The sequence below is a fragment of the Cricetulus griseus genome, chromosome 4 (assembly GCF_003668045.3).
Source record: "Cricetulus griseus strain 17A/GY chromosome 4, alternate assembly CriGri-PICRH-1.0, whole genome shotgun sequence".
Taxonomy (NCBI): Eukaryota; Metazoa; Chordata; class Mammalia; order Rodentia; family Cricetidae; genus Cricetulus; species Cricetulus griseus.
This window is the reverse complement of record NC_048597.1, coordinates 132,776,756-132,798,830: the sequence shown is the minus strand read 5'-3', so window position 1 is coordinate 132,798,830 and position 22,075 is coordinate 132,776,756. Positions and strand designations below refer to the sequence as shown.

At 39.5% G+C, this 22,075-nt stretch overlaps 1 protein-coding gene across 1 annotated transcript in view; it reads right to left on the bottom strand.

The window, feature by feature from the left end:
* Znf317 (zinc finger protein 317) overlaps positions 1-21,291 on the bottom strand; it is a 31,685-nt gene extending 10,394 nt beyond the window's left edge. The window contains exons 1-3 of the mRNA XM_027411416.2: positions 21,016-21,291; positions 18,823-18,903; positions 7,561-7,731 (exon numbers count right to left, since the gene is read on the bottom strand). The gene's annotated coding sequence lies outside the window, so the exon portion shown is untranslated. The remainder of the gene's footprint in view (positions 1-7,560; positions 7,732-18,822; positions 18,904-21,015) is intronic.
* Positions 21,292-22,075: the final 784 nt, after the last annotated feature.

Sequence of the window (22,075 nt, the reverse complement as noted above, 5' to 3'; positions counted from 1 at the left end):
GAAGTGATCTAAAAGGAATCACCAAATAATGGGAGAAATGTAACTTCAACTGGACATCTCTCATCACCAAATGAAGCCTCAAGTTCTGGGAATGGGTTACATATAATTGAATTTCTGGTCAAACAGAACCCACAAAAATATTTAAACAACCCAGGCTGTTCCAAGGCTATTGATTGCTCTCTACAAACTACTGGTAAAGCTCTATTGCTGAAGACAATAGGGGAAGTTGAAAGGGTGCCCAACCAGAGCCTTAACCTCTCCTTACTAGTGTTCATGGTACTGGACATACTCGGCACGCTACCAAACAAGAAGGGTAAATACTAACTCAGCTACAAATCCTTTCATTTTTAAATGGTGTCCTGTGTGCAAGTTATGCTAGTACAATAGTGGCACAATACTTGAGGGAGTAACCAACCAATAAAACAGTGGAACTAAAATCCACTCCACTGCTTGAGTGGCCAAGAACCTGGAATTAGACAGGCTAGAGACCTAATGGAACATTCTTCTTCTAAAGGAATGTAATAATAAAATGCCTTCTAAGGACATTCTGTTACACTCATAGATCACTGTCTGCTCAGCCATCATCAGAGCAGCTTCTTCCTGTTGTAGACAGGAAGAAATAGATGCACCTGCAGCCAAACAATGTGCAGAAAATGAGAGACTTTGAAACACTCAACCCTAAATGGGATATCAACATCAAATCCCTCCCATCAAGACTGATAGAGCCTTGTGGAAGATGAGGTGCAAAGACCATAAGAGCCAGAGGGGATGGAGAACACCAAGGAAACAAGGCCTTCTAAACACAATGAGACCAAGGCACATAAGAACTCACCGAGACTGTGGTAGCATTCCTAGGGCCAATAAGGGTATGGGCTTGATGGGGGTCTCAGCACTAATAGGCAAAGTGGACACAAGTTCCATCCCTAAATCAGAAGCTATCTCTAATTGACAACTGCTTGAATAAGAAAAATTAGTTTTCTCCAATGGAGTCTCACAGAAGAAACAAATCACTCTTAAGGGTAAGCCTCAGGGCCAGCAGTAGATGACCAATGGAAAAAAAAAAAAAAAGGAGAGGGGAAAAAACAGTAAATATGATTTTAAAAAAAAGACTGTAAAAATTCGTAACAATGTTAAAGTGTAGGGAGACTTAGAAGACTCACAATAATGGTCTTCTATAACATAAAAGGTGATTAATAAGTATACAGAGTAAAGTCAAAGGAACAGAAGAGAGCTAGAAAGAAAATTGGTATGTACAGACAACCTTCCTGCCTCCCTTCCTCGCTCTATCCTTCCTTCTATTTTTTCTAGACAAGATTCTTTTGTGTAACAGCCCTAGCTATCCTAGACCTTGCTCTAGAGACCAGGCTGGCCTCAAACTCACAAAGATCCACTTGTCTCTGCCCAGCAACAGTTTATTAATCAGGGCACAAAGCAATTCAATACCAAAGAACCTTTATGATAACTGTTCAGAGGACTCTTACTTGAAAATGTAAATTGACTACTATTTTCATTACAGACACATAAATGACTTTGAGTTAAAAAACAAAACAAAACAAAACCCTTTTTAAGGATTAATTAAGCACCAAGTGTACAACACTAAGAATATAATCATTAAGATTATCTTCAAAAGATTAGGTTACTGTGTGTGTAGTCAGAGATAATGAGGAGGTGGAGGCAGGAGAGAGAAAAAGCAAGTAAGATAGGGAAGGAGAGGCAGAGGAAGGGCAGGAATAAAGAGGAAAACAGAGGAAGAAGTCAACAGTTTACAAAGTATGCAACAGGTGTGGATGAGGAAATGTGTGAAGTATTAGCCAGCCTTAAAAGGAATGAAGTTTTGATACATGCTATAACACACATAAATAAACAATTGTGCTCATGGACACTAGCAAGACAAAGAAGGGCAGATGTATGATTTCACTTACATGAGGTTCACAAAGTCAGATTCATTCATGAAGTTAAAAAGCAGGATATTTTTGCAAGGGGCTGTGGAGAAAAGACGTGAGGGACTCTCAGTTTCAGTTTAAAACTATAAAAATGTTCAAAAGTTACATGGGGAATGTAGTCCCTTGTGAATGTGTGGACTACTACTGAATTGAACAATATGAGCTAAGTTTTGTTTTATTTCATCTCAATTAAAATAAAAAGACTGACTGATTTTTATGTGTATGAGTGTTTTGCCTGCATGTTTGTCTGCATGCATCCTGTGCTCCTGGTGCCTACTGAAACCAAAACTATAACTGGAGGAACTGTTCTCAGTGCCACAAGGGTGTTGGGAACCAAACAAGAGTCCTCTGTATTACCAAGTGCTCTTATCTGCTGAGCTAGACCTCCAGTCACTTATTTTATCTCAATACTTCAAGGGTTAAAAAGCTATTGCAGAGGAGGATAACTAGAGATATGGAGACAGCAATTTAAAAACTGGACATTTCAAAGCCTAGAAGAAAATGTTTTAGACACTTTCACAATTACTACAAATGCTTGAAGAAATATTTAGTTCAACTTAAGCATTAATTTCCTTCATGATATATATCATGTTACCCTAATGATATATATAATTTAACTGAATATTTGAATTTAAAATTACTTTTTAAGTTATAAGTAATTACATCATTAGATTACATCTAATCTCTCCTGTGTGAACCTGAATTATTCTTTCAAATTTACATTTTGGCTTATAAGTAAAGAAATGTAATAAACCACATAAGTGGACTTAAAGATAAAAATCACATGATCACTGCAGTAGATAGAGAACAAGCATTTGAAAAGAATCCTCCATGATAAAGGTCACAGAGAATAAAGTCCTGAGAATTACTTCACACAATAAAAACTATGAGAAACCAATGCTCACCATAATCTATTTTTTGAATAATAATGTCTCTCTATTTTTATTTTTTAAAAATAGATTAAAATGTTTTATTAGTTGTTTAAGAATTTTGTGTAATGTATTTTTCTTTTTTTAATTTAAATTACAAACAAGCTTCTTTTACATGTGAATCTGAGTTCCCTCTCCCTTCCCTCCTTCCCCTGCCCCACACCGAGCCCCCTATCCCAACCCCTTTCTGCTCCCCTTGGAGGGTGAGACCTTCCTTGGGGGATCTTTAAAGTCTGTCATATCATTTGGAGCAGGGCCTAGACCCTCCCAAGTGTGTCTAGGCTGAGAGAGTATCCCTCTATGTGGAGAGGGCTCCCAAAGTTCATTTGTGTAGTAGGGGTAAGTACTGATCCACTACCAGTGGCCCCATAGATTGTCCAGACCTCCAAAATAACCTCCTCCTTCAGGGGGTCTGGATCAGTCCTATGCTGGTTTCCCAGCTATCAGTCTGGGGTCCATGAGCAACCCCTTGTTCAAGTCAGCTGTTTCTGTGGGTTTCTCCAGTCTGGTCTTGACCCCTTTTCTCATCACTCTTCCCTTTCTGCAACTGGATTCCAGAGTTCAGCTCAGTGCTTAGCTGTGGATCTCTGTGTTTGCTTCCATCAGCTACTGGATGAAGGCTCTAGGATAGCATATAAGGCAGTCATCAATCTCATTATTGGAGAAGGGCATTTAAGGTAGCCTCTCCACTATTGCTTAGATTGTTAGTTGGGGTCAACCTTGTAAATATCTGGACATTTCCCTAGTGCCAGAATTCTCTTTAAACCTATAATGGCTCCCTCTATGATGGTATCTCTTTTCTTGCTCTCCTCTATTCTTCCCCTGACTAGATCTTTCTGTTCCCTCATGTCCTCTTCTCTCCTCCTTCTCTTTCTTCTAACTCCCTCCCCCCCATGCTCCCCATTAGCTTAGGAGAGCTTTCCCCTTCTCTGGGGGACCATGTATGTCTCTCTTAGGGTCCTCCTTGTTTCCTAGCTTCTTTTCACCATAATCTTAAATTGAGACAAGCATGAAGCAGTTCTACTGAAGCCAGGAATTAGATAGGGATATCTACTATTCACATTCCTTTTCAATATGTGCTCAAAATACCTGGGGTAAAAGGCAAGAAAATGAAATTAAAGGGATACAAATAGTGAAGGAAAAAGTCACACTATTCCTATTTGTGGATGACATGATACTACAGATTAGAGATCCCCAAAATTCTACCAGAAAACTTTTATGGCAGGATACAGAATCAACTTGAACAAATTAATACCTTTCTATATACCAACAATAAACATACAAGGAGATCATGGACACACTCCCATTCACAATAGCATCAAAGAAAATAAAATATCTAAGAATGAACCTAAACTTTCAACCTCTAAAGAAAGAGATAAAGACACTAGAAAATGGAGAGACATCCTATGAGTATGGATTAGTAGAGATAACATTATGAAATTGATCAGTGTATCAAAAGATATTTAAAGAGTTAATAAAATGTCAATCAAAAACCTTCCAATATCCTTCAAAGAAATAAAACTATCATAACATTCACATGGAACCACAAAAGGATAGTCAAAACAATTATGACTAACAGAAACAATGCTAGAGGGACTGTAATTCCAAATCTTATATATTACAGAGCCATAGTAATGGCACAAAAACAGATGTGTAAACTGTGCACATAAGTTCAGCCACTTAGTATTTGACAAGTACTCCAAAAGCATATGCTGAACTAAGCTTCTTCAAAAAAATTGTGCTGTAAAACTGGATGTCCACATACAAATGCCTCTCACTTTGCACAAAAATTAACTCCAAATGGATCAAAGGCCTAAGTATGAAATATGAAACTCTTAAACTGCTAGAAGCAAGCATAGGCAGTACCCCATGGTATTGAAAAGGATTTCAACCAGGTGAAGAGGAAGCCCATAAAATGAGAGAATCTTTGCCAGCTGACAAAGGACTAATATCCAGAATATACAAAGAAATCAAAAAGTAACAAACAAACAAAAACAAAAAAAGACCCATTTGAAATGTGGGAATTGAATAAAGTTCTCAACAGAAGAAAAAACAATAGCTAAGTGATATCTCAAAGCGGCTCATTGTCCTTATTAATTAGAGAGGGAAATGAAAATCAAAACAACTTCGAGATTTCATCTTACCACAGTCAGAATGGCAAAGATGCAATACAACCAACAACAAATGTTGGAGTGTGAGGAAAAAGGGACCATCATCCACTGTTGGCAGGCCTGCAAATTGGTGCAATCACTATGGAAATTAATGAGAAGTCTCAAAAAGCTAAAACTAAATTCATCATATACTCAGTCTTTCCACTCCTTGGCATATGCCCAAATGACTTGACATCTAAATCCACAGATATCTGTTCAACATTGCTTTACTCACAATAGCTCGGAATTGGAAATAACCTAGATGTCCTACAACTGATGAATGTATAATTGGTACATATCTACTATAGAATACTATTTATCAAAGAAAAATGAAATCATGAACATTCCAAGTAAATGCATGGAACTACAAAATATTATATTGAATTAAGGAACACCAAATCCAGAGAGACAAACAGCATGTTCTATCTCCAAATCTAGCTCCAAATATTCAAATGTGAGTACATACTGTATAGTAACTCTAGGATCCTGGAAAGTAAAACCCGGCTATTGCCAAGAGAGGGAGGTTGCAGAGCAATAGAGGGGTAAAAGGCAGTATACAAATGATCTAATCAGGGAAAGAGCAAAGGGAGGGCTCTTTAGGCAGGGCAATGAGGTTAATACAGAAGAAGGAAGGCAGAGGGAAAAGGGGAACCGCAGAATATAAGCGATCTGATAGAATGAGAAGGGGGGTGGGCTTCAGGGAGCAAGGAGGGAGGTTAATACAGAAGATGGATGGAACAGGGTAAAATAACAATAATGATGTCTCAAAAAGGCACAAGAAATCATACTATGAACTGTTTACCTTTAAAAAAAACAATAGTAAACATAATCTATATATAAATACACACTGACATTTTAAATGAACTTTTCTCACCTGGTCTGAATGCGCTCCCTCCAAGAAGCAAAAACCACCTAACTGTTGATAGGTTAACAAAGCAGGCCCCCAGGGGCAGTGCTAATGACAATGATTCAATTCCAACCTGAGCTGGTTTGGCCAGGAAACAGAAATGTAGAGCATTTCTCAGAAGCCCTTAAAGGCTGGCTGAAAGCTTCTGATTACAACTGTCAGTACCACCTGTCGGACAGATTCCTCATGCTAAGCACCTGGCTGTCCCAGTTTTCAAAGACCCCACTCCCTCCCTCATCCCACCATCATCATCTACCCTTATAAAACCTAACAAGTTTTTGCAGCTGGGTGCTGTCCTCCACTGTCTGTGGCAGTCTGGAAAGTTTTGTTTGTTTTTAATAAACGGTTTCATGCTGCACCTACTTAAACTAACCAAAACCCCAATACCAGTCAAGGGTTGTTGTCCAGGGCAATACACAGTATTGCTCTTGCCCTTAGTTGCCCTGCAAAGGTACAAGGTAAGAGCCCATTGCTGAAGGAACAAAGTACTTGAGACAGGGTTTAGAGGTTTCTGAGCTGGAACTGGCCTGAAAGCCTTCCTCGGGATAGGTTTCATTGCACAGGACTGGGGTGTGGTAAGCTTCTTCCTTTACTATCCTACAGGACAAGCATGGTAGGATAACCCAAAAGGAGCAGTATTTGCACCCATACCTTGGCAGTAACCAACAGCTTTCTAAGAACTTAAGACTTGCTCCACTAGAGGAAAACCATGCCTGGTATTGGAAATCTAACTAACTTTTCAGTGCTAGTGAACTCATGATCTTAGAGGAGAACCTATAACCACCACTCCACTAAAAAGGGAAGATCCCTAACTACATTCTAAACATTTATTCTTACACCTACAGATGAGTGTGGTCCTCATGTATCATCAAAGAGACTACCACAGAAAACCACAACCAAGAAAAACGCAGAGTTGTGGAGCCCAGGCCTAGAAGACTGCTGCACCTAAGGCTCAGGAAACATTTAGGAAGATTGGGCAGAAAAACTGAAATAGCCAGAAGATCAGGGAACTTGCTGGGTGATTATGTTTCTTAGACATAAGACCCTACACCCTTAAAGTCTCACAATTATGACTGCTCAAGGGTGAGCTGAACAGAATGACACCAAGCACATGTCAAAGTGGATGGGGACAAGTCCACAAAGCCTCCACTCTACATGAGGAACTGCAGGCAATTGAGGAATGCTGGGAACAGGCAGGATGGCCCTCCTCAGGAAGAGGAGGTTGTCCAGTGCCAAATGGTCAGTCTTGAAAACATACATACTAGTAACATTATATGGACTGAACAGCCTATATTTAGGAATAATATGTACATACATATATGTATGCATATAATAAATAATGAAAAAAATAGGCCATGAATTTGAAGGAGAGTGGGGAGGGATGTATGGGAGAGTTTAGAAGAAGAAATATAAAAGACTGTTTCCACATGCTCGTAAGTTTGTAAGATTTACACAGTTGCCAAGCCAATGAGAAACTAGGCAGCAAGCCTTTCTGGTTTGTATGGAGATATCCAGCACAGGACCAGAGGATACAGACCAAAGGACAAGAATTCTGTGAGGATGCTCCTAACCACAAGTCTCCATAGGACAGCAGATTCCCATGCCTTATCAGAAGCTACTGTGGGTCTTACCACCTGTGGCCTCTGTGAAGGATCTTCCAGTATTCCAACTGGTACCCTGGCACAGAAAACCTCCATGGCCAGTTGCATACTTGCTTCCCTTCCTTCTCCCAGGAACCAGTGCCTCCAGCAGCCATAGGCGACGTTGCAGAATGTTGATCTCAGACTGGATCCCAATCTTGTCTGAAAGACAACAGAACAGCACAAATCCATAACTCTGACCGAAACTTCCCTTCTCAGCATAATACAATGTGAAAATAAAAAAAGAGAGAGGTAGAGTGGTGAGAAACAGGGGCTCCTCCACTTAGCCTCTCCCTCTCCAAGTTCCCTGACCTGCGGAGGTCACCAGACCCTTCCTGCCACACAATCCTGCAGAGGGACCTAGAGGCAGTCCAAAGCAGCCAGCATCAGCCACCAACACTGCCTTCCCCCTGCACCATCTGGTAGAGCAAGTGAAGGAGCGAAAGGAGAGGATAGACCATTGAACCAATACCCACCAGAAGAGAGAGAGACCCACTGGAAGAAGAGATGGGAAGATGACAGTCTAAGAACACATCCAATAACAGAAAGACTCATATGATACTAGCAGAGTCTAGGGACTCTACACCACCAAGACCTGACCATCCCAACACAGATGAAACAGAAGAGAATGACCTTAAAAAAAGCTTCATGAAAATGATAGAGGCCCTCAAAGAGGATATGAGAAAATCCCTCAAGGAAATGGAAGAAAAAAAACAAACCAAAAAATGCAAGAAATCAACAAATCTCTTAAAGACAGCAAGTAGAGCCAAGAAAAAACAATCAAACAGATGAAGGAAACAATTCAAGACCTGAAAACTGAAATAGAGACAATAAAGAAAACACAAATTGAGGAAATGCTGGAAATATAAAAGCTGGGTAAACGATCAGGAACTACAAATGCAAGCATAACCAACAGAATACAAGAGATGGAAAAGAGAATCTCAGGCGCTGAGATAAACTAGAGGAAGTAGATTCATCGATTAAAGAAAATCTTAAATCCAACAAATCCTTAACACAAAATATTCAGGAAATGTGGGAAACCGTGAAAAGACCAAACCTAAGAATAATCGGTATAGAAGAAGGTAAGGAAGGCAAGCTCACAGGTGCAGAAAACATATTCAACAAAATCATAGAAGAAAACGTTTCTAACCTGAAGAAGGATACGCCTATGAAAGTGCAAGAAGCTTACCGAACACCAAACAGACTGGACCAAAAAAAAAAAAAAAAAAAGTCCCCTTGACACATAATAATCAAAACACCAAACATACAGAATAAAGAAAGAATACTAAGAGCAGCGAAGGAAAAAGGCCAAGTCACATATAAAAGCTGACCTATCAGAATTATAGAATTATCAGACTTTTCCATGGAAACCCTGAAAGCCAGGAGGTCCTGGATAGATATTCTACAAACACTAAGAGACCACTGATGCCAGCCCAGACTACTATACCCAGCAAAACTCTCAATCACAATGGATGGAGAAAATAAGATATTCCATGAAAAAAACAGATTTACACAATACATATCCACAAATCCAGCCCTACAGAAAGTTCTGGAAGAAAAACTCCAACCCAAGGAAGTCAACTACACTCAGAAAAACAAAGGCAATAGATGATTTCACTTCACCAAAAGCCAGAAATAGAGGAAAAACTCACACACAATACCACAACCAAAAGCAAACCCAAAACAAAAAGGAAATAATTATCAATGGTCATTAATATCCCTCAATATCAATGGTCTTAACTCAACTATAAAAAGACACAGATTAACAGAATGGATATAAAGACAGAATGCATCCTGCTGCATACAAGAAACACACCTCACCTTAAAATAATGAAAGACATTGCCTCAGAGTAAAGGGTTGGAAAAAGATTTTGCAATCAAATGGGCCTAAGAAGCAAGGTGGTGTAGCTATCCTAATATCTAACAAATTAGACTTCAAACTAAAATCACTCAAAAGAGATGAAAAAGGTATTTTATATTCATCACAGGAAAAATCCATCAAGATGAAGTCTCAATTCTGAACATCTATGCACCAACTACAAAGGCACCCACATTCTTAAAGGAAATATTACTAAAACTCAAATCACACATTAAACACCACACACTTATAGTGGGAAACTTCAACACCTCACTCTCATCACTAGACAGGACTACCAGACAGAAACTTAACTACCACACCCACTCCAGTGTGTGGACTGTGTGACATGAAGCAAGTATTGCTAAAAACATGTCCAGATCTGAGGCGTGCACTTTCGTAGTGTGGTCTCCTGCAGGTCACTGGCAGGATCCCAAAAAGAACAAGATAGTCTCTTGTGTCTCGCCGTCTGTGGTGGGTTGTTGTCTGGTTTTTGTGTTCTATCTTATGACTGTTCTGGCTTTGTCAGCATCAGCAGATGATCAGGTGTTGGTTGAAGAAAGATTGAGTACCTCTTGATATTTTGGTTCCAGGAACCAAAAGTACCTCACCAGCAATTTTTGGATAAAATGCCATCATTGAAGTTTCGTTTGTGCCTGTGGTCAGAACAGAGCAATTTCTTGCTAGGATGGCTCAGGATATGAGTATTTCTATTAGAAGCCCCCATTAGTTAGAACTCTATTAGAAATGTTTTAGACAGAAGATAAAGGCTTCAGTTCAGTTATGAATCCATTCCAGCAAGCAGAATTGTCTTACCAGATGTCTAGGGAGAGTAGAAGAGTAGCTCAAGGAGGAGATGATTCAGAAAGCTTAGTGGAGCTTAGAATTCCTATAAAGGTTGAATTAGGCAGAACTTATTATGGGATTTATGGGATGTGGTGGCAGCCCCTAAGGAACAAAGGTCCATATTTTTATTAAGACAACAGCTGCACCTTTGTCATACATAAGAGCTTATGTAATAAAGACTTTAATTACTGAGTTGTCATTGGGGGTGAAAGGAGATTGTATATACCATTGAGCCGGTGGGAGAGACTAAAAAGAGCAAGACCATCTTGATGTGTCATGTCTGTAGCTGGCAAAAGAGATATTTTATGGCAAATGTATAGATATTTGCATTATCAATCAAAAGATTTTGTATGGAGACATAAAGGGCATAGAAAGGATTTTATTGATTGCTTTATGAGATGTGTAAAATGGCCTAAAGAATCTTAAAGTTCAGCAAGATCATATTTTCAAAGTCACAGCCAGATCAGCAACTTGACCACTGTCTGAGACCCAGATAATTCTGACTAAAACTGCTTCCTGTTTTGTACTTTCGGTTTAACACTTACTTAGAACTAATAATATTTATGATACACATTTTTTGTACTCAAGCGAGAAGCTGAAATTCTTGTATTGTTTGTATAAGTTATGGTGATGAAGTAAAGATCTTTGCAGCAGCATCAAACCTCTCTTGTGTTTGTGTCTGTCTGTCACGCTGAATCCATCTCAACCTGAGTACGAAGACCCTGATTCTCCCGAAGTGTGGTTCTCTCCCTGAGTGGTCTGCAGCACTTAACAAAGGAACTAACAGAAGTTATAGCCCAACTGGGATTAACAGACATCTATAGAACATTCTATCTAAACACAAACCTTCTCTAAAATCGACCTCATACTTGGCAACATAGCAAATCTCAACAGATTAAAAAAAAAAAAAAATGAAATAACCCCCTGTATCCTATCGGATCACCATGGTTTAAAGTTATAACACAACAACAACACAAATTGTAGAAAACCTACAAACTCATGGAAATTGAACAATGAACAATTGCACTATTCCTGGGTCAAGCAAGAAATAAAAAAAGAAATTGAAGACTTCCTAGAATTCAATAAGAATGAAGACACAACATACCCAAACTTATGGGAAACTCTGAAAGCAGTGCTAAGAGGAAAGTTCATAGCACTAAGTGCCCACATGCAGAAACTGGAGAATAGGCACACTAGAGAATTCACAGCACAACTGAAAGCTCTAGAACAAAAAGAACCAAACTCATGCTTGAGTAGATGCCAGGAAATAATCAAATTGAGGGATGAAATCAATAAAGCAGAAACTAGTAAAACATTACAAAGAATCAATGAAACAAAGAGTTGGTTCTTCGAGAAAATCCATAAGACAGACAAGCCTTTATCCAAACTAACCAAAAGGCAGAGAGAGAGAGAGAGAGAGAGAGAGAGAGAGAGAGAGAGAGAGAGAGAGAGAGAGAATGCTAATCAACAAAAATCAGAAATGAAAAGGGGGATACAACAACAGACACTGAGGAAATGCAGAGAGTCATCATCAGGTCATACTTTGGAAACCTGTTCTCCACAAAAGTTGAAAATATAAAGAAAATAGATAATTTTCTGGATAGATGTCACTTACCAAAATTACACCTAGAACAGATAAATGATTTTAAAAGACCTATAAACCCTAATGAAAAAGAAGCAGTATTCAAAAGTCTCCCAACTAAATAAAGCCCAGGGCCAGATTGCTTCAGTGCAGAATTCTACCAGAAATTCAAAGAACAGCTAATACCAGTACTCCTCAAACTGTTCCATACAATAGAAGCAGAAGACTCATTGCCAAACTCTTTTTGCTAGGCTACAATTACCTTGATACCCAAGCCACACAGACACAACTAAGAAAGAGAACTACAGACCATCAATGCAATCCATGATATAAACAAACTGAGAAAGAAAAATCATAGGATCATCTCACTAGATGCTGAAAAAGCCTTTGACAAAATCTAATACCCCTTCATGATAAAGGTCCTGGAAAGATTAGGGAACACAGGAACATACCTGAACATAATAAAAGCAATATACAGTAAACCAACAACCAACAACAAACTAAATGGAGAGAAACTCAACGCGACTCTTCTAAAATCAGGAACAAGACAAGGCTGTCTACTCTTTCTATATCTCTTTAATATTGTACTTAATGTTCTAGCTAGAGCAATAAGACAACAAAAGGAGATCAAGGGGATACAAATTAGAAAGGAAGGAGTCAACCTTTCACTATTTACAGACGATATGGTAGTTTACACAGTGACCCCAAAAATTCTACCAGGGAACCCCTACCACTGATAAACACCTTCAGCACAGTGGCAGGATACAGATTAACTCAAAAAATTCAGTAGCCCTACTATATTCAGATGATAAAAGTGCTGAGAAAGAAGTCAGAGAAACATCACCCTTTACAATAGCCACAAACAACATAAAATATCTTGGGGTAACACTAACCAAACATGTAAAAGACATGTATAGTAAGAATGTTGAGACTTTAAAGAAAGAAAGTAAAGAAGATACAGAAAATGAAAAGATCTCCCATGCTCTTGGATAGGTAGAATCAATGTAGTAAAAATGGCAACTTTGCCAAAAGCAATCTACAGATTCAATACAATCCCCATTAAAATATAGGCACAATTCTTCACAGACCTTGAAAGGACAATAATCAAGTTTACATAGAAAAACAAAAGACCCAGGATAGCCAAAACAACCCTGTACAATAAAGGAACTTCTGGAGGAATCACCATTCCTGACTTCAAGCTCTATTATAGAGCTATAGTCCTGGAAACAGCTTGGTATTGGCACAAAAATAGACAGGTAGGCCAATGGAAATGAATTGAAAACCCGGATATTAACCCACACACCTACGACACCTGATTTTTGACAATGGAAAACTATACAAAGGAAAAAAGAAAGCATCTTCAACAAAGATGGTGCTGGCATAACTGGATGTTGGCATGCAGAAGACTGCAGATAGACCCATAACTATCACGATGCACAAAACTTAAGTCCAAATGGATCGAAGACCTCAACATAAATCCAGCCACATTGATCCTCTTAGAAGAGAAATTGGGTAGTACCCTTGAACGAATTGGTACAGGAGACTACTTCCTGAACATAACACCAGTAGCACAAACACTGACATCAACAATTAATAAATGGGACCTCCTGAAACTGAGAAGCTTCTGTAAGGCTACGGACACAGTTAACAAGACAAAAAGGCAGCCCACACAATGGGAAAAGATATTCACCAGCCCCACATCTGACAAAGGGCTGATCTCCAAAATATACAAAGAACTCAAGAAGCTAGTCTCCAAAACACCACATAATCCAACTAAAAAGTGGGTACAGAACTAAATAGACAATTCTCAATAGAGGAGTCTAAAATGACTGATAGACACTTAAGAAAGTGCTCAACATCCTTAGCCATCAGGGAAATGCAAATCAAAACAACTCTAAGATACCATCTTACCCCTGTCAGAATGGCTAAAATCAAGAACACCAAGGACAGGTTATGCTGGAGAGGATGTGGAGAAAAGGGAACACTCCTCCACAGTTGGTGGGATTGCCAACTTGTACAGTCACTTTGGAAATCAGTATGGCAGTTCCTCAGGCAAATGGGAATCAGTCTGCCACAAGATCCAGCAATTCCACTCTTAGGCATATACCCAAAAGAAGCACATTCATACAACAAGGACATCTGTTCAACTATGTTCATAGCAGCATTGTTTGTAATAGCCAGAACCTGGAAGCAACCTAGATGCCTCTCAATTGAAGAATGGATAGAGAAAATGTGGTACATTTACACAATGGGAGTACTACTCAGCAGGAAGAAAACAAAACAAAACAAAAACCAATGGAATCTTGAAATTCACAGGCAAATGGATGGCAGTAGAAGAAACCATCCTGAGTGAGATAACCCAGTCACAAAAAGATAAACATGGTATGTACTCACTTATATATGGATTTTAGATATGGATTAGGGGGTTGCCAGCCTACAATCCATACCGCCAGAGAGGATGGGAAACAGGGAGTACCCTAAGAGAGACATGCATGGTACCCCGGAGATGAGGAAGGGGATAGGATCTCCTAAGCTCATTGGGAACATTGGGAGAGGGGAGAAGGAGCTAGGAGAAAGAGGGGGAAAAGGGAGGAAGGTTGAATTGGGGAAAGAATAGAGGAGAGCAGGATGAGAGATATAACACAGGGAGCCATTATAGATTTGAGGAGAGATCTGGCGGTAGGGAGAATTCCAGAGATCTCTACAAGGATGACACCACCTGGCAATCTAATCAACAGTGGAGAGGCTTCCTTAAATGTCCTTCCCTGATAATGAGATTGATGACTTCCTTATATGCTACCATAGAGCCTTCATCCAGTGGCTGATGTAAGCAGAGGCAGATACCCACAGCTAAACACTGAACTGAACTCCTGGAATCCATTTGCAAAGAGGGAGGAGTGAACAGCAAAAGGGTCAAGACTGAGCTGGTGAAACCCACAGAAGCAGCTGATCTGAACAAGGGGGAACTCATGGACCCCAGACAGAGAGCTGGGAAACCAGCATGGGACTGATCCAGACCCCCCTAAAAGTGGGTGTCAGTGAGGAGGCCTCGGCAATATATGGGACCTCTGGTAGTAGACCAGATTTATCCCTTGCGTATGAATGGACTTTGGGAGCCCATTCCATGTGGAGGGATGATCTCTCAGCCTGGACACATGGAGGAGGGACTAGGCCCTGCCCTGATGATAAGACAGAGTTTGGCATCCCCCATGGAGAGCCTCACCCTCCCTAGGTAGAGGAGAGGGAGCTGGGATTGACATGTGAAGCAGGCTTGTTTCTAATTTAAATAAAAATAAATTTACAAAAAGAACATTATATAAATTCTATGGCAATTGGAATGTAATAGGCCCCCATAATCTCTCAGGGAGCAGGAGCGACACTATTAGGAGGTGTGGCTTTACTGTAGTGAGTATGGCCTTGTTGGAGTAAGTGTGTCACTATGGGGCAAGCTTTGAAGTTTCCTATCCTCAGGATACCACCCAGTCTGTGAGCCGACTTCCTTGTCTGTAAGATGTAGGAATCTCCAGCACTACATCTGCCTGCATGCCACCTTGTTCCCTGCTATTATGATAATGGACTCAACCCCTGAAACTGTAATCGAGCCACCCCAATTAAAAGTTTCTTTGTATGAGTTGCCATGGTCATGGTCTCTTCCCAGCAATGAAATCCCTAACTAAGACAAATACATTATACATATTTTGTGTACAAAATATATATTCATGCATATTGTACTGAAAATAGAATCTAGAATCAACTAAAGTATTTGTAAAATAAGACATCTTGCTGGTTTTAAGTTTTAATTACATTAATTCTTTGAGAATTTCATACAGTGTATTTTGATCCTATTTATCCCCCCCCACACTACCCCACAGCTTCTCCTCCCTACCCACCTCTAACTCATGCCATAAAGTTTTAAAAATGTCCTTATCTTAGGCTCTTATAATCTTCCTGGCCTGGCTTTTCCAACCACCCATAAGCCTTAGGTGCAGGGGTTTATATGCTACACTACTAAATGCTCTGTGTTCTTATGCTTAAATATTTAGAATGTTTCTAATTTTTCACAAATAGAAAAACTATACCTACAATAGATCCTTGAAGCTAAAACTGTATACTTCTTTTCCCCTTAGAATGAATTTCTAGATGGCAAATGCTTGATTTTTATGAACATGTTTAAGCCTTTTGTTAAGTATTGGGAAATTATCTTCTGAAACTGTTTCATTTGTAGACCTTTTAGCTGTGTACATATTACTTACACATGAGGGCAAATATCTGACTTGCCATGTTGATGAATTACAGTTTTGGAATCATTAAAACTATGCAAGGAATACATTACAAGGAATACAAGTAATGGTTAAAAACAGAACAGAATTTTATAGCTAGCTTCTTAATATGAAAATAAGAAGAAGGAAGAGTATCACTGGATGATGTAATTCAGCTTGCCCGGCATGGGTAAAGGCTGTGGGTTTAATCTTCAGCACTGCAAAACAAATGGCTGGGGAGATGGCCCAATGGTAAGGTGCTTGCTGTGGGCACAAAAGAATGTGATTTCAGATTCACCACTCACATACAAAGCTGGCCATTGCAGTGCAAATCCATGACCATATCACTGGAAATGAGGAGACAGTATGGTCTGGGGATCTTGGGAGTCTTTCTGGCCAGCCAGATTAGCCAAAACAGTAAGCTTTAGGTCCAATGACAGATCCACACTGACACAGGACAATCGAGAAAGACAGAAAGGAGGGACCAAGGCATTTACATGACAGCCAAAACCCTGTCCCTTCTCTTTGTTTCATACCTTCTCCGTCCAAATGGTTAAATCCTGTGATTTCACACTCATAACATATGCAAAGCTCTGACCTCTACACTATAACTGCTCTTCTAAACCAGCCTGACTGATCACTACCTGGTCTCCTAAATCCTGCTGCTTGTCGCACGAATAATAAACACTCAGAGACAGATATGGGGTTCAAGCTGAAGAACAGAAAAGCAAAGCAGCCAAGCCACTAGAGAGTTTTTTATCTCTACCAAGACCAGAGAGGTGATCTGTCCTCAGAGTGACTGCAGACTGCAATGTTCTCCACCAAAAGCCTCAGACTGTACTGCACTGATCTCCCTCCTTATACTCTTTCTAGTGCTGGGATTAAAGGCATGTCATCCCATGTGGTGGGATCAAAGGTGTATGAGCTCTGTTTCTCTTTTAGGCTGATTCACTCTCATGTAGCCCATGATGGCCTTGAACTCAGAGATGTATCCGCCTCTGTCTCAGGAGTGCTGGGATTAAAGGTGTGGCCACCAGTACCTGTCCCGCTGTGGTTAACTAGTGGATTAGATATGTGGCTAACTAGTGGCTTAGTGTGTATGTGGTTAACTAGTGGCTATACTCTAATCATCAGGCAAGCTGTATTTGTTAGCATACAAACAAAATATCACTACAGCTGCTGTCATCAACTTGTTTCTTTGCTGAAACCCTTCTGATGGTGTCTCACTTTCCTCAGAACAAGGTCCCAGACTTTGGCCACCTCACCTTGACTATTTTCCAGTCGCTTGATTATGCCAGCTCACAACGACCTCTTCACAGAGCATCAAATGCCCAGACAGGCACACCCTTTAGGTCTCTGGCACTTGCTATCTCTTCCTTCAACCTTCTTCCCTACACTGTGTCTGGATGGCTCTTCTCCCCGGGATTTTATTAAACTTTAAGGCTTTTGAAATAGTACTTTCTATCTACTCCACTTACTCTGAAAACCCTTGTTTTTTATTTCATGCACATTTATCCCCCCTCATACTTATAATACTTATGTCCCCTTAATATACTTTACTAAGTTATAACAGGCTATATTTTATTACAAACAGACAAATCTGGACCAGAATGATCAATAAAATAGAATTTAGAGCTGGGAATACAGTTTAATGGCAGAATGCTGATTAGTAAGCGTGAGGCCCTGAGTTTGAACCCCAGAATAAACAAATACAAAAATTTGAACACACAATAAAAAAGGAGGGAAGGAGGGTCGATGAAACAAGGTCTTTCAAATCTTGCTGTGATCATTCCCACAGAAATGAAGATATTCTAAAGGTCCCTTGGTACCCTTACTGAGATAATTCAATCCATAAAATACAATTTGCCCAGGACTCTCATGCTGGGAGAAAAAATAGTCTGAAAACATTCAGAAAGGGAACTAGTCTTCAATAAAGAGGCTTCTGATGGGGGTGGAGAGATGGCTCAAAGGTTAAGAGCACTGGCCACTCTTTCACAGCACCTGGGCTCAGTTCCCAGCAGTCACTTGGCAGCTCAAGACTATAATCCAGTTGTAGTCACACAGGCCAAACACCAATGCACATAAAACAGAATAAGAATATGCATATATGTATATATGTGTATATACATACATACATACATACATACATACATACATACATACGGCTTCTGACAATTTATCAGATCACCTTGAAGGAAATACCAAACATTCACTAGAATTGTTAATTATAATAAAATTTTTGACCAATCTGAACTATATAATAAGTTCTAAGACATCCAGGGTTGCATAATGAGACACTGTCTCAAAACAAAACAATAATAACAACAAAAAAAAATGTAAGAAACCTCAAAACAGTATTTCCATTTTGGGGGATGTGACAGTCATCTAGCCTAAGTCAGGGGAATCAAAATAGTGTCATTACAAAAATGTAATGAAGAAAGTAATAAAGAAGCCAGAGCAGGTCCATAATCTCAGCAACGGATAGGTAGAAGTAGAAGGATCATGAGAGTTCAAAGTCAGCCTCAGCTATCTGAGAAGTTCAAGGCCACCTTGGGCTTCAAAGACCCTGTCCCTCCCACACAAAAATAGGTAAGAAGCAAGAAACCTATGAAAGAGAAAATACATATTATAAAATGGATTGTCTAAGTCAAGCAAATTTCCAACGTTTTGTTTAAAAAAATAAAGTACTAAACCAGGAGTGGTACGCATACCTCTATAATCCCAGCACAGAGGGACATTGAAACATGAAGATTATAAATTTGAGAATCCAGTCTGGACTACATTGTGAGATCCTGTTTCAATAAATAATAAAGAAGATTAAGTATATAAATATTAGGATATGTAGAATATATTAAAACATAAGTGCTTATGAACAAACTTTGATTTCATAGCTTACACATTATGTGGAAATAATAACGTTATAAAGAAAGTTTTATCATAACAAGTAGAAAACATGGATGCAACATAATCATCTAGAAACTCATGTACAGCTTTAAATAAAGTTTTCCTGGGCTGGGAATGATGGCAAAGCCCCTTAACTGCAGCACAGTACTCAGGCCTCTGGAGCAGGAAGACTGGGAGGCTACAGAATAAGATTATACGAGAAGGTGTGTGGGGGGGGCGGGAGGGGGACTCACATGAAAGTCAGAGGACAGCCACAGGAATCAGTCCTCCCCTTCCACCTTGTTGACCCAAGGTCTCTCTGTTATTACTGCAGGGCTCTGCTTTCTAGGACAGTGGCACCCCCACTCTCTCTCTCTCACACACACACACACTTGTGCACACATGTATGCTTCTAGCCCATTTCCTTGTCTTAGCCTTCCATTTTCCTTTAAGGAGTGATGGGATTGACATGTGTACTCATGTTGTCAGTCAGATCTGCTCTGTAAGTGACTTCACCCACTGAGCCATCTTCCCAGACCCCTCTGTAGTTCTTACTAGGGTCTAGTAAGTTCTCAGTTACGAATATTTTCTTCATGTCTGTCTGTGGTGATACCTTGCTTCTACAAATAAAGCCTGTTTGAATGCAGGTACAGGCTGGACAGAAACTTCCTCCACATCTCTCTGCTTCTGCTTGTAATTCAAAAACAGCTTGTAATTTAACAGATTAACTATAAAACTCAAAGGCATTAAAAAATGCCAAACTCTAAAGACTTATTCACAGATTAAGCAAACTTTGGAAACAGGAATCCAGTATCTGGATTTTATAATTTCATTTTAAAATATAAGGTATGACATTGCTGAAAAACAATGACACTTGTTGAATACAAAACACTAAGAAATCTCTATAAGAATGGTATATTTGCACCCAGCGTTGGTGGCCCACACATTTAATCCCAGCTCAGGAGGCAGAGGCAGGCAAATCTCTGTGAGTTCGAGAGCGAGTGCCAGGTTAGGCTCCAAAGCTACACAGAGAAACCCTGTCTCGAAAAACAAAACAAAACAAACAAACAAACAAAGGATGGCATATTTGCAACAGTATGAACAACACGATTTTTATAAAAATACATAATAGTGCAATATGTATTTGGGGAACAGTAAAATCTATATAATTATAATGGAGAGAGAAATATGCACTATAACAAGAGCATACAAGGCTTTAAGATTTAATGATCACCATCACAGTCTAGCTTGTAAATTCCCTCAATGGATACCTTTTTACATTTTTCAGAATATAAAAATAACCATTTTTTAAAGTTTAAGTGTACAACTCACTGGCACCTAGTAGTACGTTCATTATTGTGTAACCATTTTCATTGACCTCTATAATCACGCTTATTATTACAGATACTGTTGTCACCTGATAGTCTGAAAACAAAAATTTGGCCTCTGCAGAGAATATAACTTGCTGTCTTTTTAATTTTAAAGTTAGAGTATGAAAGTTATGATCTTTTCCACGTGTCTATTGTAAAAGGATAAAAGGCAGAGATAACATGGGGAAAATTCAAGGCAGAACACTAGCGAATACAATATTAAATGAACTAACTTTCGAGTTAAATTGGCAGTATGTCAAACTCAACGACAATTATTTTTACAAGTAATTTATTTGCATGAGGATTGTCAGCTGACAACCACATAAAGTAATTGAAGATTAAACTTAAAACAGAAAAGATGATCATGTGAGTTTAACAGTAACAAAAAAGAAAAGCAGCATGCTCACATCAAAGGCAGTTTCAGAAAGAAAACTCATGCTAAGAGCAATTCCTGCCATTAAGTCACCTACGAATACCCTGCTCTACGTATTTTCAAACAAGGTCGCAGAACGTCCCTTTGTCACCTGTGAAGTGTGTGAAGCCCCGCTTTCCTTGGTCGCGCATCCTGAGGTCTCGGGCTTCCTCCTCCCTCGAACCTACCGCCCTCTACTTCCAGGAGCTAAAGGGTTAAGTGTTGAAACCCGAGCTTACCGGACTCAGGGTGGAATCCGGGAAGCGGAAGTCTCCTCAGCTAGAGCGAAAGGACGCGAAGTTCACATAATAGGTCCCTAACGCCCCAGTGAACAAAAGGATCCGGGCACATACAGGGAGAAAGCCTGAAACACTCTTTCGCACGTGTGTCTTACTGCAACCACTTCCTTAGAGTAATGGCTTCTACTGCACTTCCGCCTCCGAGATCTCGCGGAGCTTCATTGGCCGCCTTATAACGCTAAACCTGCATGGTGTGCGTTTTGGGAAATGAAGTTTGGTAGCTTTGATGAGCCCTGCAGTCTTAAGGAACGGAGAAATCTCGCGGAACCAACTTATTGCTTCTAAATAAGAATTACAATCGAAATGGTTTGTGGGAAATGTAGTTCCTAAGTTTAACAGCCGTCAATAGGATGCTCAACAAGAGTGCATATATCAAGCATATTTTCCCAAGTTCTAACTGCCCCACTGCATCATATGCTCCTGTCCTCAGCTTGTTTTCCTTTCTATAATCATCAACCTGTCAGCATGACTCCACTTTAAATAAATATTCTGTATACAATCACCAAGCTCATTCATTCATAACAAGTACCTTTAACACCAAAGACAGACTTCCTTACTTAGAAGATATTTTATAAACATGCTGGAATACTGAAAAATAGATCTCCAACCTCAAATAATAGCAATTCTATCACTTGTCAATTTTAAAATCAGTGTCAACACAAAACAGCTCTTGCCTCATATAAATTTGTTCTGAACAAAATAACAGTGACTATGACCTAGAAACACCAACTGAGGGTGTCACAAAGGACAAATACCACCACAAAACTGCACACATGAGATTTCATTGGTTGCAGAATATGCTGGTGGAGGGTGTGCATAGATTAATATCTTGCAGCAAAGCAGAGAAAATTGCTATATGTCTGGGTTGCTATCTGCTAGCGTTCTTAGTTTTTGGATTGGTTGAAATTATCCATCTGTTAATAATACATGTTAAAGAAATTTACAAAAGGATGGTCAAACAAACACGGGAGTGGGGAATGAAATAAAATGAGGATACTGA